The sequence below is a fragment of the Pongo pygmaeus genome, chromosome 9 (assembly GCF_028885625.2).
Source record: "Pongo pygmaeus isolate AG05252 chromosome 9, NHGRI_mPonPyg2-v2.0_pri, whole genome shotgun sequence".
Classification (NCBI taxonomy): Eukaryota; Metazoa; Chordata; class Mammalia; order Primates; family Hominidae; genus Pongo; species Pongo pygmaeus.
The window spans coordinates 28,596,997-28,614,006 of NC_072382.2; the positions used below are offsets into that span (position 1 = coordinate 28,596,997).

The following is a 17,010-nucleotide window of genomic DNA, read 5'->3' on the forward strand; positions in this document are numbered from 1 at the left end:
GTATGACTCATATTATTGGCCTTCCATTGCTTTCCTCAAATTATCTACATGGCAGTGTTTAAAATATTAAGGTTCCCATGATTATTGAAGAGCAAATGGGTGCTTAGGAAGAAACCCAAGGGACTGTTCAGTGACATCGTTCATTATAAGACTGAGAAATCAGAAGAAGCTCAGCAAAATACAGTCGTATTACTGACTCTTTGAGCTAATAATTGCTAGACTGTGAGAGTCTTTAGAATGGAGGAAAAAAACTGCAGTTTTTTATGATTCTGATATTTTAAATGGTATTCAAGGCAAGACTATACCTTGACAGTGAAATCAAAGAAGAGAAGGCAAGAAATGAGTATCTAAGGCAAAAGAGAGCATAAGAATCGTAAGGTTAAATTGCAGGCTAAAAAATACAGAACATCTAGATTTCACCTCCTTCAGTTCTTACCCAGGAAACTTCTTCTTCCTCACCTCCTTTATTCACTTCCTTCCTTCCTTCGACAAATACTTGATAAATACAGAGGTAAATGTGCAGAGACTAAATGACTTATTTACCTTACTGTAGAGTGGTTGTGGAAAAAGACAAAATGCAAATTAGTAATACAAGCATGTATGTTATGTACAAACTGTTTCCCTTTCTGCATGTTGAAACTGATAGTACATAACATGATGATTTCAACAAACACGTTAGAGCATCAGATTGTGAGTACCGACACAGCCCCTGCTCAGGTTTTAATAAAGTATTCCTTTTCATTCATGAAGACCCACAAAAACGAATTTCTGAATTTTGTGACTTGTAATTGTCTGACTGCCAAATCCTTAAGAAAGGCATTTGATTTTTTAACAGTAATGATAAACTTGTACCATAACACTATACCTTCTTAGTACAAACTTCCCTCTTCTCAACTTGTCAACATAAAGGTCTCTATGTGTTGGACTAAAACTGTTCAATGTCAGCTTGATATTTATATTATATATCTAGAAATTAATATTTATCCTGAATAATGGTACCATCAAAGATAACTGTTAACCATACTTTTTGGTGATATATGATACATGAATATTCCACTTATATAGTGGTAAAACATAAGAGAACTTGATTCACATGGAATTCAGCTAGAAATTGAAAGAGAGCATTAGAATTTTATAAATAAATTCCTGATTCTATTTTGCAATTTGGCCGACATGATTTTCTGCAATAAGTAAAGATTATCTAGGGAGTAGGAAGAACATGCAAATAGCATTTATAGTTTCCAATGGATTATGGGTTTCAAAGAGGCCTGTTAGATGACAACACAGCACCAAGTCAAAATGTATTGTGTGGGAAAGGAGTTTACAAAACTAGGAAACTGAGTTTTAGAAGACAGGAGACATTATCATAACACAGTTACAGGCATAGAAATATTAAGATGAAGTTACTAGGCTAAGATATAAATCAAACATGTATTGTAATATATGACCATATATATAACATAAATTTAGGGCAGAAGGAGAGTTAATCTGATGCTGAATTTCTGAATAGTTAAAAAGAGCTTCTAACATGCTTTCTTTTTAAGGCCAGAAATGGCCCTAGAGATTAATGTCTACTGATATCTGCAATAGTGGGTGGTGTGGAAGTTATGTCTTATTTATCTGTGTATCTAAGAAGCCAGAAAAGAACTTAATGCATAGTAAATGCTCAATATGAATACTAAGCAAACTTTGATAAATATAATAATCAGCTTTATTTAATTCTGAGGACTCTGAGCCTTCAGAAAATCTAAATGAATAAAACAATAAGTCCAAGGTACATCTCTGAATAGTAATTACTACAATAGTATTATGAAACAAAATAAAACACATCAGTCAGAAATAAAAGGAGAGAAATCTTGCATATGGCACAATCAAGTTAAAAAGATGATGATAACTAAATTACTGAATAATGTGCTAGGCACATTATATAAATTATACCATTTAATCAAACAAAAATTAAAAGTTTTATTAAAAAGCAGGTAATATTTGTATTTGCATGTTAGAAAATTGAGGTTTTGAGATTAGGTTACAGGGTCATGGTCACAAAGCTAGAAAGTTGTTGACTCAGAGATTTAATTCAGATCTGTCTCATTCCATAACAGGTCAGAGTTTAGTAATCTGGAAAAGGAGATCTGCGGTTTCAATCAAAGTTGGGGAGTGCCATTTGGCATATGTGAACTATGTAACTCACTAGGAAACTGCGTCTCCTGCTGCTAAATGCTAGTTGTGTTTAATATACGAATTCTGTATTATCGAAGTGCTTTGTTCCAGAAGGAGTCAGCTTCTCATTAGCAACCTAGGCAGCAAGCTGAATGTATTATAACTCAAAACCAAAATAGAATCTTACTTTCACATAGGTAAACTTTCATTTGAGCTATGCAGGAGAATAGTAGAAGGTCTGAATTACATATGGCTGAGGGTATCAATAAGATAAAGACTGATCAAACACAGAATTAAAATAAAATTTGTTAAATTACTATTTCTGAGGCCCTCATGCATAAATAGAAATAAAGTGTAGAAATATATAAAATGTAACAATTTTAGAAAAATATATTCCCTTCTCTGGTATATATTTATACACACACATGTAAATATATACACATGTATACATATGTATTTTATATATATGATATATTTTGTGAGGTGGGGTCTTGCTATGTTGCCCAGGAGACTGGAGTGAAGTGGCTGTTCACAGGCACAATCATCGTGGACTGCAGCCTTGAACTTTTGGTGTCAAGCAATCCACCTACCTCAGCCTCCTAAGCAGCTGGGACTACAGGTGAATGCCATTGGATGTGGCTCTCATCTTCAGTTTATGATGGGATGGGGGCTGGAGTAGGTGAGCTAATGGTATGGGATTGGTAATATTTTAATAATGAGAGGCACAACAATAATAATGTAATAATGTGAAGGAAGCTGTTGTATGCAGACTTCCAGGATGGCTGCCAAAGATATTTTCCATTTGGTATTAATGCCCTTATAGAATCTGTTCATTTGAGTGTGGTCTGTGCATAGTGACTTGATGCTACCAATAAAAGACAACAATAGTGCTGAGATTTAATTTGTATGACTAAATTACAAAAGACTGCAACTTCTTTCTGAATGGCACATTCTCTCTTTATTGCCATTTTTGCTGCATGCTTTGATAAAGCAAGCTACCAAAAGAGAATTCCACACGTCAAAAAACTAGGAGTGGTTTCCAGCCAAAACCCATCAAGAACTTAGGCCCTTTGTCCAACAGCCCTTTAGGAATTCAATTCTGTCAATTAAGTTTGGAACTCTATGTTTCTACAGCTGAGCCTTCAGCTGGGACTGTAAACCCTGAGCTGACACATTGATTCATTACAGACTTCTGAAAGAATATGAATCAGAGAATCCAAATAAGCCATGCCCAGGTTCCTAACTCATACAAACATGGAGATAATAAATTAGTGTTGTGTTAAGCCACTGAATTTGGGGTAATTTGTTATGCAGCAATAGATAACGAATACAGAAGAATTGGCTGATGACCCATTGTATTTTTTGCATTGATTTTGTATCCCTTCCAATCTCAGCCATCCCCACAACCTGATGTGGACACAATAGCTGTTGTAAACCACTGTCAACTGGTTTTACATGCATCTTAGAAACATAATATTTCTTTTTGTTCATTTCCATTTTGCAGTCTAACTTGGAGAAAGCCCAGAGAAACTTTGCAAAGGAGGCAGATTGAAAACTCAAATAAAATGTGAAAGCATGAATTCAAAGAAAGAATATCCAGTGTTATGGCCTGTAGTGGTAGAAACACTAACCCCAGTACTTGGAGTTTTTTCAAATATAATTTTATCATAAATTATAACTAGAGTTTATTATAAAATAAAATTTTGAGTCAAATTACATTACTAATTTTGGAACACATTCTTTTTGTAGAGTTAATTGAAAAATTACTTTTAAACAATAGACAATTATGTTAAATCTTATTGTGTTAGTGCATAATTGAGGAAGTGCATGACAAAAGACATTTGCTTTGTCATAGAAAAATTGAGGTAAGTTAAATATTTGATTATATGAATATTTTTTCTCTCTTTTGCACTAGATCGGTTTTTTATTTTAAAAACTTATTATAGAAAACTATATAAACAGTCAATGAGATTTTATATTTTATGGGATTATCTAATCCAATTTCTCATCCCCAACACTATTTCTTTGCCATTTCCCTTACCCATCTAACTTGCCACAATAGGCATTTTAACAAAAGCTTCAATAGATTGTTTGTTTCACTTTGGAATTCCACATAGCCTTAAATATCTTAATTTTTATTGTGACTACTTAACATTAATGTATTTTTATGCAGATTCTCCACATTAACCCTCTCAGCAACCGTCTAAAGTAAGCATCATCATTCATATCCATTTATGTGTAAATTTGGCATATATAAGAATATAGAGGGTAGATAACTTTCCAAGGCTAAATAGCCAAGGCTAAATTCTTACACAGACAATCTGGTCTCATAGCCCACACATCTCAGCTTCAAGTCATACTCTATAGTATTTACACATTGAACACTGATTTTTTTTAATATTTGTATTGTGAATTCTCCCTCTCTGCCTTCCTCTGTTGTCTATAAACTTTGTAAACATGTCATATTTTACCTCCTTTCCCTGATTATTTCATATTCTATGTTAAGGCCAGTAATGAACAAATGTGACTTTACAAAGGGTTCTACCTTCTGCACAATTTATGCTATTTATTTTGAATTATATCATTAATTGGAATTTTAAAATATTTTAACTACGAACAGATCCTAGGCTGTGTTAATGTGGACAATATCGGTTTGGTGTTTTCCCCAAACTGGCAAAGACTATTAGAAGTTACAGACTCTGTCATCCCCTTTTTATGTATTTGTGTCTCACCTCCATTCCAAAGTTAAAGTTAAGTAATCTTTTGTTAGTATTCTTTTCTTTCAAGTATTTGAGCTGGAAGTACCAGAGTGTAAAGTCTATTTGGGAGGACTGTCCAGGTTTAAAGTGGATTTGGCCTGGTGTTCCTGTTGGCTAATGCAATGGTACTGGGCAGCAGGAAGACTAAGAACATAAAGCCAGACAGCTTGGCTTGAATCACAGCATGTCTTATGCTAGCTAGACCAACTTGGGCAAGCTACGTAACCTTTCTGTGCTGTATTTACATTTATAAAGTGAAGATAATGGTCTCTGCTTCACAGTTTTATTATGAGGATTGAATAGGGACTAATAGCAAGTGTTACATAAGTGTTTGCAAAATGAAAATATAAAAATGTACACAATGAAAAAGTAGAGGATAACAAAGAGAAATGGCATGAAATCGAATATGCAGTAATGAAAGATAGGTAAGTATACATAGATCCCAATGCTTTGGCTCCTGAAACCAGATGTAGTTCCTGAGAAATGTCCTTTGTACCTTTAAAATAAATTATCCTTTTTTATTTAAAATATTATAAATGAACTTGTGTTTCTTAAAACTAAATAAGACTTACTTGACTAGAAAACTAATATAGAGAGGATTAAAACTGGTTACATAGATAAAATGCTTAGCACAATATATAGCATATAGAAAATGTTCAATATATCGTAGCTAAAATTGTTCCTCTAACTCCATCTTTATTTAGTTTTTCTAATATTTAGCTATAATTTTGTCATTTTTATATTCAGATATATCAATGGTCCAATATTGCCTAGTGAAAACCACTTAGTCTTATTTAAACTTTAAATATCCATGTTCCTATCACTAATCTATCTAAATAAATTTAGATATTTTATTTCCTTAAAAAGACTCAGTCATGATGCACCCATCCTGATCTGTCAAACATTCTGTTTCTTTGCCTACTCTTAATTTTTCTGGCTTCTGAATAAGAAACATATTTTCTGCCTAATCAAACCCATACCCTAGGTTGTTATTTTCTTATCGTAAGACCTCAAAAAAAAAAGATCTATCTCTGTATCATACAATCAAAAGGTTTTACAAAGAGCCAATCATTTATTTGAACAGTTGCTCCTGGAATCTTCTTAGATGGTGTTGACTTCTTTTCTTGTGTCTTCCTATCATGGGTGTTAGGTTATCAGAAGGTTTTAGAACCCTTATGTATAGTAAACTCTAGTTCTCTCTCGTGACTATACTCCTGGGCATAATAAAGTTGGTATTCTGAGTGCTTGTAATCAAGATGTTGGCTCCTGAGGGCATTTCGAATTCTTGAGCAGCTGCTTTATTTAACTGTTCACAGAATTTCATGCTAGCAGTAACACTTTTACCCATTTATAAACAAGATATTTTGTATTGAAATAACTATTGCATTTGATCCAGTTACTTTTTTATTTATCTTATATAGTGATTTACTATTTGAAAAGATTTAATTTTTTATCAAAGATATTTATGGAAATGTATTGATAGGTAATATTGCACTTGTCAAAACTAAAAAAAAAATTGAATAAAAATGGCTTTTTGGGAAAAAAGAAGCTACGCAAGGTGCATTTCCCATTTTTATTTCATTTCTTAATGAAAACAACAATCCTAAGGGTTGGTGAAATAATTCTGCTTCTTAGCTATGCTTCACTTTATTTTTCTGTGACAAATACAATATTCTCAGAAGCTGAAAATATTTTCAAATCATGTAAATCTAGTGAAAATATATAAAATACAGGTGCTAAGGATCGTAAAGCCCTAACTGAGTAATTCAACAAACACTGTTCAAATGAGAACAACTTTTCAAAGCATTTGGTCAGAATGGTCTAAAATTGGGATGACAAATCCATTCAGAAATAGCTCTTTCCTTCGGATGTAGCTCCCTTCACATCTATACAATTTCTGGTTCATCCAGTAAATGTCAATGCAAATATAAAGGACAACTATTCTTACCGATTTAACAAAATTTTGCCATTGCAAAGGAGTAATGTTGACATTTATCATTCAACAATAACATCCTTAAGAAACTAAACCACTGTAGATGTTTTTAGACCATTGACTAAGTTGCCTTTATCCTTCTTATAATTTCCATATCATTATGCACACCATCAAATCCCAAATATGCAGTATAGAATTATTTTTGGAAACTTTATTTAGGGTCCTATTAAGCTATCATCATATTTTCAAATATACATTCCATATTAGCTATTAGATACCAGAATATATCAATCAAAATGATCAGAAATATTGATAAGTAGTTAAGTGTGCTGGCCTAGAAAGAGCATGACTTTGTGGGGATACAGACCTGGTTTCTAATTTCAGCTCTGGCTTCTACTACCTGGGAAAGTTACATCATGTCTCTAAGTATTGACTGAGTATACGTAACTTGAGCTAATTATTTATTTGTATTGTTATTACCTCCCAGGTAATGACATGAAATGAAATAAATGAAATGAAAATAAATGAAATGAAAGTAAAATGTCCTCCCAGGCAAATAGAACCAACCATGCTTTTTTACAGGACCATCATGAAAACTAAGTTAATTAATATAAAGTTTTCTGTGTGGTTCTTGGAACAAAGTAACTGTTGAATAAATTTTAGCTTTTATTTCTTTTTATCTACCCAGGTATAGCTTACACCTTTTGAAATTTTTCCCCTTTAAAATTAACGTCAGTACTTATTTTATTGTTATGAAAAATATCATTTTGCAAATCTGAAACATAATATAAATTTCCAAAGAGGAAGTTCACTGCTGGGAGTCTTGGATTGCTTAGCCCATCTATTTTTACCATCCTCTTGTAGTTTGTCGGTAAACAATCTGAAACTCATAGTGAAATGTTCACAAGGTAATTAATGTGAGCAGTTTTCTAAGACAGATACATACCACCCCCACCACCACCAACCATTTTTTTGAAATTCCGCAATATGAATCCTACTCTAGAGTGTAGAGGGTATTTGCTGCAGAAATGACATTTGGCAACATCCCATTTGCCTGATGTATATTGAGAAAGCAAAAAGTAGACAGTTCTGCTCCCTTTATATATATCTAGTGCAACTTTTTCAGACATGTGAAAGATTAAGTACTAGAACTGAATTGAAATTTTCAAGACTGGGAATAATAACAAACTTGTATGATAAAAAGAAGAGTGTCATGTGTTTTTCAGTTTTTGCAATGCTACCAGTATTGTATCTATTAATACATTGTTCCCTTTTCATATACCTATTTTTCTACTTTTCCCATGCAAGTTGTCTGTATGCACTTACTTTGAAATATACTTGCATACAATTTCAAAGAATATGATTGAGATAACATAGTATTTTTTGGATAAAATAAATTCAAATAGTTGACAAGCCAGTGCTAAGTTTTATTTTTAATCTACATTTCAGTAGGTGATTTTTCCAACTGGATACATTACTTTTAGATATGATAGAAAATCTTTATCAACTATATTGTATATCTTCTGAATGGTTCCATATTCTGAAAAAATATTTAAGTGGGAAGATATTTATGTTACTTAAATCTATAATTCCTCAAAATCCTTTTTAAATAGAATTTGGTGAGCTGGTGGCTAATGAAGCAGTGTGGTATAGGTGGATGTATTTGGCTCTTCAATGTTCTATATTTCATTTAATCAACTGTATCTTCTTCCCTAAGGGCAAAAAAATTCCCTGTTTAAAGAAAGGCAATTTTGGGGAAGGTAGAAATGAAATCGGAAAATACAAATTATATCTTTGGTTTTAAAGGAACTTGAATTCAAATTTTAACATCACAAATGCTAATGTGTATCACCTGGAACCAATTGCTTATTCTCCCTGACCTTTAGTTTTATTAACTGTACAGAAAGGCAGTGGTATGGGGGGCTAATTATCTTCACATTGGAAGGCCATAGTAGAATTCAGTGACATTAGTTACACAGTCCCTTGCATAGTCCCCTGTTTTTTTAAAAAAAGTCCCATAAATGCTAATACCTCACCCATTTTCTGGATGATTTTATGCTAACAGAATAGAAAGCGTGTTTTTAATGTATTGCTTTGTAATGCAAAACAAAACAAAGCAACAAGAATAAGAACAATATACTCCCTTTCAAACATAAAAATTTAAACTAGTACAGAGCAAAAACCTTGCATTAAAAAAGAGATTATGTAAAATTTGTCAGTACTCCCAACTACCCCTTCATAACCTTTAAAAATTTCAATAAGATTAATCTTTTAAGAAATAAAATCCAAAATAATATGACCACCTTTCTTGCAAACTCTTGGATTTAATTAACCAGTGAAATGAATTTTCAGCCAACCTATTTAATGACTATATCCCAAAGCATTGCCAAAACACAGTGCGCACAATATAATCCTCCCATAGTAACATCTTGCTTCAGATAACATTTTTTTTTCAGCTCCGTAAGGAATATTCATGAAAGATTTTCTCCGAATTATATTTATTTGTACTGAAGCATGTCAGTATTAAAATGATTGTGCCATTGGTTAAGTTTATGAATAGTACCATTGCATATTTACGCCCTCTGGAATAGGAGGTAAACCTGAAATCAATACACAGGTATTAAAAATTCCTGTACACACAGATACACAAGAATTCATCTTACATGTGGGAACTGCATATTTCAGCCTTACTACCTTTGAGTTTAGAAAGGGTGGAAATAAATGCTGTCAGTATTAATGCTGGGAATTTCAGTTCTGGCAATTAAACTCAACATTTTGTTTTCATGGAGTGTCCTAAAAACAGCTTGTACTTTTTTAGCTGATATAGCATCAATTACTGATTGTTTTAATTCTGCCATCAAAGAAATCCACCAACATTCTCCTGTATACTTATTTATATTATCACTTTGGAATTCATATATTCCCAGAGGTATAATAATTGAATTTAGAGGGCTAGGAAAGAACGTAAAATGCCATCTGAGTGTAGGGTTTGAGTAGAAAATATCTACATGTTATTACATCTTATCTTTTGAAGAACCCTTGTATTAGCTAGATATCATCATTCATCACTCTATATATAGATAAAAGAAAACAGATTCAGAGGAATTAAGTAAATGATTCAAGGTCATATACATAGTAAGAAGTAGAGACTTGATTAAAATGTGCATTTTTCAAGTGACTTCATATCACTTGTTATGTGATATCACTTTATATCACGTAAGGCTTTACCTGGCCTTGATCTTAAGAAGAAGAGAAATAGGTAGAAGACATGCTACATACAAAGAAAATAAGAAAGTAAATTAATACTGTTCTATCTGGCTTTTTACTACTGATTAATTTGTTGCAATTATTCCTTGAATAAGCTGACTAGGGATGTGTAACCTAGCTAACAGATTGAAACATGCCAAAGATTGGCTGTGGCCTGTTGTAGACAGGAAATAAGAGGTAGTGAAGAGAGCCAGGATATTGAGTTAAACAAACATGAACTCATGCCACTAATGCATTATGTGTCCTTGGGCAAGTGAGTTAATTTCATTCTGTTTTTCTTTTCTAATATTTAAAATGGAAGGACAACGTCAATAAGAATTATTGATACGTGTCTCCCGGGGAGTTTGAGAAGAGACATTTACTATACCTTACACAATTCATGGCACAGTGTAGTTGTTTAAATTATAATATTTCTTTTATTCATTCTTAATATTTTGTCAAGTTTTTCCTTTCTTTTGGATTCTAGGAATGTGATTTTCTTGGCAGGCGAAACAACAAATTACACCTTCATATGACTAATATGCTTATGTGTCATCCAAACACTTTTTCACTTCCAATGGCAATGCTAATTAGAAGGGCATGATTAGCAAAATACTAGCCATTTGGAATAATATACCCATGTATTATAGAAACACTTTTTGTTTCCAAGTGTTTGATATGTATGTTTAATGTATAAAAAGGTAAGAAATATATAAGTATATGTGTATATATATGCGTGTGTGTGTGTGTGTGTGTGTATATATAATTTTAACAGCTAAATTTTGCAAGGGAGAAAAATGTCACTAGAACTAAATGCCTTACAGGTGTTGCACTCTCATTCTCTGAAAAAGATATGGACAAAAGAAGAAACAAAGTAAAAAAAAAAAAAGAAGAAGAAGAGATAATAGATTAGCATAAGTGGCTAGAATTTCCAAAATTCTACTGGTAAAATAAAAAGTACATTTATATAGTTAAACTAAAAATACAGTATACATATTTCAAATGAAGTATAGATATAACATTTTATATTCTTGTTGGTGTTATTCAAGAACAATTGTTGAAAATGTTTAGTTGGAAATTGAGGATTGAATATATTCACATGTATGGAGACAAATCATTGGAAGTGGACAGAGTAAAGAAAAGAAGGAGATCAGCAAAGTTGAATAGACTAGGTGGGCAAAGACTCACTGAGATCTGTGTGAGAATGTCCTTTCGAAACTCTGATCTTCTTCTTAAGACTTCTACCAGCAGATCTCCTAATGCATTTTATTAATAATTTTGAATATTAACCTTAGGGCTAGTTAGATATTAAACAAATAGGGAAGTTCTGTATCAAAAAACTACAAAAATAAAAAAATTGTATAACGTTAAAAGGATTTCTTTATAGCATAATTACTAAGGGCCTTAACTATACTATTATATGTTATTAAATCCAAAATAGATATATGGTATACGGGTTTCTTAGTTTATTCAGAACAAAATTCCTTCGCTACAGTGTTCCTTATGAAGGAAACATAAAAGAATACACGGTGGAACATGTGTATTACACCTTTTATTTACACACATTATGTGTAATCATTATATGCTGGATCCTGTGGTTCTCAATCAAGAGATGTTCTGGCTTATGTTCCCACACATACTTAGGGGCATCTGGAAATGTGAGTGGGAATTTTGTGGTTGGCACAAGGACTTCTGGAGGGTGGTGGGCAAGGATATATATAGTGTTCCAAGACACAGATGCTAAATGTTTTCCAGTTCCACACATTAAAGAACTACTGCCTTTCCTCCCCATGCCAGTAGTGATCTTATTTAAAAATAGCTAAACACACTTTGGGGTACTTTTTTAAGGAAAGTTCCACTCAAAACACACTGATAGTTGTTGGATTCTGTTAGTTCTTTTCCATGCCTGTTAAGCAATGATTATTTATATCACATGAACAAATATATATATTTGGTGCTGAGTGGTAAGAAAAAAACTACAAAAAGCAGAAAAGAATATTCAGTATACATCAATTGGAGGGCATCACAGAAGCAATTGCTTTCTTAAAATCTCTGCCTGATAATTTAATTTACTTTCCTGAATTTATCACTGAATCCTTAGGACTTATAAAACAAAGTACAAATTCCTTAAACTGATATTCAAGGTTTTCCTAATCTGCACTTGAATATTTACTGTCTATTAACATCCTCCCAGCATTTTCTTATCAATCCATTCATCACTTCTTCTACATTTCTTTTATTTCCTTGCCTCTGCATTTACCCACAGTGTACATTCTGCCTGGAATTCCCTTTCCCAGTCCACTCTTTATATGTTCAGATCCAAACTATTTTATTCTAGGCTCTGCTAAAAATGCCAAGACCTTTAGGAATACTTCCCTCAATTCCATTTCCTGAAAACAGAATATAATCTCTTGCTGGTTGAAACTCATTACTGTTTTCTGTGATTTCTCATGATATTTGGTATTCTAGATATTGCATTATATTTATTTTTGTATGTATCTTAATTCTGTCTCTAAATTATAAACACTTAAAGAATTGATTTATAGCTTACCAATCTTTGCAACTTCACAGCTCCTTAGAACCTCCACCCACATAGTTGTTACTCAATGAATAATTGCTAAGCTCATTACTAGTCCTTCAAAGGGAGTCCTAGGGACTGGAGGTAAGTGAAATGATTGGCAGATAACGAAAGGGGTTAATACTGGATAGTCACCACACTTCTAAGCATAATTATTACTTTTTCAATGACTTCTGGGTTCACTTGAGTTGACTTTACTAGTACTCCTGTTATCAATCCCAAGATGACCCAATTATTATTATAGGACATACTAACTTGCCTAGGACTGACAAATATTTTTTGAAGTTAGCTTGTAAGTTTTCTCTAAAGTAGATTTGAAAGTTATTCATATTCTGTAATGACCTTTCCATTTCTGATTCCTGACCTTGTGTCATACTCAAACAACAGTCAAAACTGAATGAATCTAATAAATAGTTCCCTAAAAATTTTCCCTTTTTTCCATGATTAAACAATTAGTTGTTACTATTATTTCCTTTCTTCATAATTGTTAGATTTTTCATGGTTCTTCCTTTAGCAATTCTCCTCCAACTAGAAAATGTCAGAAGTATCATTTTTACTTCTCCAAATAAATGAACAGTCCTTTCATAACTTTGCTTATACAGATCTACTTTTCAAATATTTCAATAATATACCCTGCTCCTATAAGCAAGTATACCTTCCATTATTTTGAACTTCAGGTTCTTAACCAGATGAGATATTGAGTAATCCAGACTATACCTAGATTCTGAAAGCAAGTGGTCAGAAGACAATAAATTGAGAGATTGTCTGAGTCACAAAGTATGCCAGAATAAATATGTTCTAGTAAACCTCTGAAGTCACAATGGAAATTGACTTCAAGCATTTTTTTAACATTCAATATATTTCTCTTTTCTGCCATTCATCTTATTTTTCAGGTATACTTGTCATGTTCCTGTTTAACTGGAAATATGGCTGGCATACACTCCTTTTAATAACTGTTAGTTCTGCATGGCTGAACCTAAATATCAAACATGATTGGAAAGAGATAAGGTGATGATATTGGAAAAACCTATCTAAAAGGTATGAGTCATGTTTCCAAAATAAGGCAGCAAATTCACTCTTCTTGTTAGTTTATTATTTCATCCAGTAGAATATGTACCTTTTGTTTGTTAATTGCAAGTCTTGATGCCCTGCAAGGACCTCTTTGCAATTTGTAGGTAATGCCAAAAAAAAAACCCAAAAACAATTCCTACACTTAGCATCCAGTATAGTTTATTGCTGTCTGCATTCTGACATTTAACAATGATCTCACTCTCACCAGCAAAAGGTAATTGAAGTAAAATACATAATAAACCCAATCAAGGTGTTATTTTTCTCCTTTAATGCAGTTCCTTTAAGTACTTGTCTCTCTGGTATTTTAATTTCTTGAAGGAAAAGAATTATTTTATGATACAAATTAACCCTTATAAATAAGCTGATTTCTATTTGCCTTTCTATAATTCACGATATATTAATATTCATTTTTTGTCATTATTAACAAAAAATTTGAAACATATCTAGTGGGTTAAACAGTGCTCCCTAAAACATATGTCCAAGTCCTCATTTACGGTAGCTGTGAATGTGATCTTATTTGGAAATACGGTCTTTGCATGTGTAATTAAGCTAAAGAATTTGAGATAAAATCATCTTGGATTTAGAGTAGGCCCTAAATTCAATGACCAGTGGCCTTATATGAGTAAAAAGCCAGAGATTTGAGACACAGAGAAACAGCAGGACGAACATTGAAGACAGAGGCCAAGAATGAAGTTATGCGGCTACAAGCTAAGGAAGACCATGAAATGCCAAGAGCCCCAGATGCCAAGAGAGCGGCATGGAATAGATTTTCCCTCAGAGCCTTCTGAAGGAACCAATTCTCATCTTGGTTTTGGATTTTTGGACTCCTGAACTATGAAAGAATAAATTTCTATTGTTTTAAGCTGCTCAGTTTGTGACATAAATGTAATGAAATTTGTTATTTTATCTAGAACATAAAATTATTTCTTCTTCTTTCTTCTTCTTCCTCCTCCTTCTTCTTGTCCTTCTTCTTCCTCTTCTTCTTCCTCTTCTTCTTCTTTTTCTTCTTCTTCTTCTTCTTCTTCATCTTCTTCTTGTTATTATTATTATTATTATTTTGAGATGGAGTCTCACTCTTGTCGCCAGGCTGGAGTGCAGTGGTGTGACCTTGGCTCACTACAACCTCTGCCTCCCAGGTTCAAGTGATTCTCCTGCTTCAGCTTCCCAAGTAGCTGGGTGACTACAGGTGGCATGTGCCACCACACCCAGCTAATTTTTGTATTTTTAGTAAAGATGAGGTTTCACCATGTTGGCCAGGATGGTCTCGATCTCTTGACTTTGTGATTTGCCTGTCTCGGCCTCCCAAGGTGCTGAGATGACAGGCGTGAGCCACCGTGCCTGGACTTCTTCCTATTATTAAAAACATATTCTCAGAACTTTTCAATGTCTCATTGAAACTCAATGCATAATATGCACATGAAATTTATTTTTCTTTCTTTTAAACTCTTCTTAATTTGAGAACAATAATTACCAAGTCAATCACTTATCACAAAGTAAGGCTTCAGTTGAAGTCTTTTCCTATAGTAAGACAATTATGCAGATAAAGATGTTTCTTAGAGCCACTTTTCTTGCATCTGATTTTGATTATGCTTGAGAGATGATATAATTATAAAGATTAATTAGTAGTCAGCAGAATAAAGTCATATTTCCTCACATTAGCAATATGTCAGTACTAAAATGCTGATGCTTTCAGAGAAACATGATAAAAAATGTTCAGTGATTGTTAGGTCAGGCAACTCAATGAAACTGTATTTTTGTGTGCATGCTGATTTGCAAAAATACAACAGAGATAGTCAGATGAAGGGAATGAAGATTCATTAAGTTTGTAAAAACTCTTTAATTGCTAATTAGATGGGAGCATATCACATTCAAATCGGAAACATTTATCTCTTTTTCTCCTTACCAATTAATAAGAGAGAGAAGATATTTAAAGAAACAAATAATGTTTAGGAGGTCTCTTTTGGGCAGGCCTGGGCATCACGTATTTCTTTCCATAAAAGTAATTTAACAACATCAGCAGTAACAATATCAATATCAATATCAATAGATAGTATGTTTACCCCTGAAAGGCATTAATTCATCTGTCTTGCCAGCACTAATGAAGGATATGTACTTTCTATGTAGTCCAACACTGCATGTTGACCTGTGCTTTTCCTCTTTGCTTCCTCCTAAGCTGAGATTCTTGACAGCATGGACTGTGAGCACTGTGCTGAGTCACATCGGAGCCTGACACAAAAAGAGTAAATCAGTCATACTCACCTTCTATTTATGTAATATTTTCCATTTCCATTTATATTTTGTAAAAATACTGCATTTAACTATTAATTATATTGAGTACGATTTTATTTTGTTGGTGTTTCCTTACTACTATGTTCTAGAAGAGGACTTACCTGCCTCTTCTTGATCCTGATTCTTGTGATTCTCGTTTATGTGGCCCAGTGCCTGGCACAAGGTCCCCCACATAATTGGTGCTTAAGGAAACAGCTTATGATTCAACAAGTTCTTTATAAGAATTGTGATGCAGCTCTTTCAAACAGAACTTAAAATGCCCAATGAGGACTTAAAACAATCCTATGAAATAGAAACTGGGAGTTGTTAGCAAATGAGAACAGGCTCAGCAAGTTAAAGCAAATTACCTCTCGGGCTAACATACAGTCAGATGCCCTATATGCTATTTATTTTCAAACTTATCATGTTAAAAACAAAATGCTTCCTGAAGCAGGTATTGATTTTTTGCGTTTATTATTTGTTAGAATACAATATATTTAACACTTCCTATGAGTAGCTAATAACAGCAATATTAGAGCATTGTATAGTCTAAAGGCTAAATTTGGATAAATTTCAGTGTAAATATTATAAAATAACCATGAGTGGCAAGATATAAAAAATCTTGAATTTCTTTATTTAATTTTATTTTTAAATCAAAATTCAATAACATTTGAAATGCTGTATGCCAGTCTGGCATCCCCTATTATTTGCTATATACATTTTGTTCATATGAAAACTTGTTGACTACGCCAATCAGTAAATTTGCTTTAAATTGAATCAGAGGTTCTTAATCAATGGGAGTCCAAAATTATGTTTGGCCTAGAGAAAAGGTGGGCACTGTATAAGACAGTAGAGTATCATATGCCTATTGAAAAATTAGCCTGTCCAACAGACTAATTGTAAATATCCAACACTTACTCATTCTAATCTAACTTAGCTATGGTAAATTTCTTAAAAGTTTTCTCTGTCCATGCAATGAAAAAAAGCAAACTTAC

At 32.9% G+C, this 17,010-nt stretch overlaps 1 long non-coding RNA gene across 1 annotated transcript; it reads right to left on the reverse strand.

Moving 5' to 3' along the window:
* Positions 1-9,160: 9,160 nt before the first annotated feature.
* LOC129007269 (uncharacterized) lies at positions 9,161-15,884 on the reverse strand. Its single transcript, XR_008492275.1, has 3 exons — positions 15,808-15,884; positions 11,287-11,425; positions 9,161-9,452 (listed from the first exon to the last, which is right to left on the reverse strand). It is a non-coding gene; the product is annotated as an uncharacterized LOC129007269 (long non-coding RNA).
* Between the last annotated feature and the right edge of the window lie 1,126 nt (positions 15,885-17,010).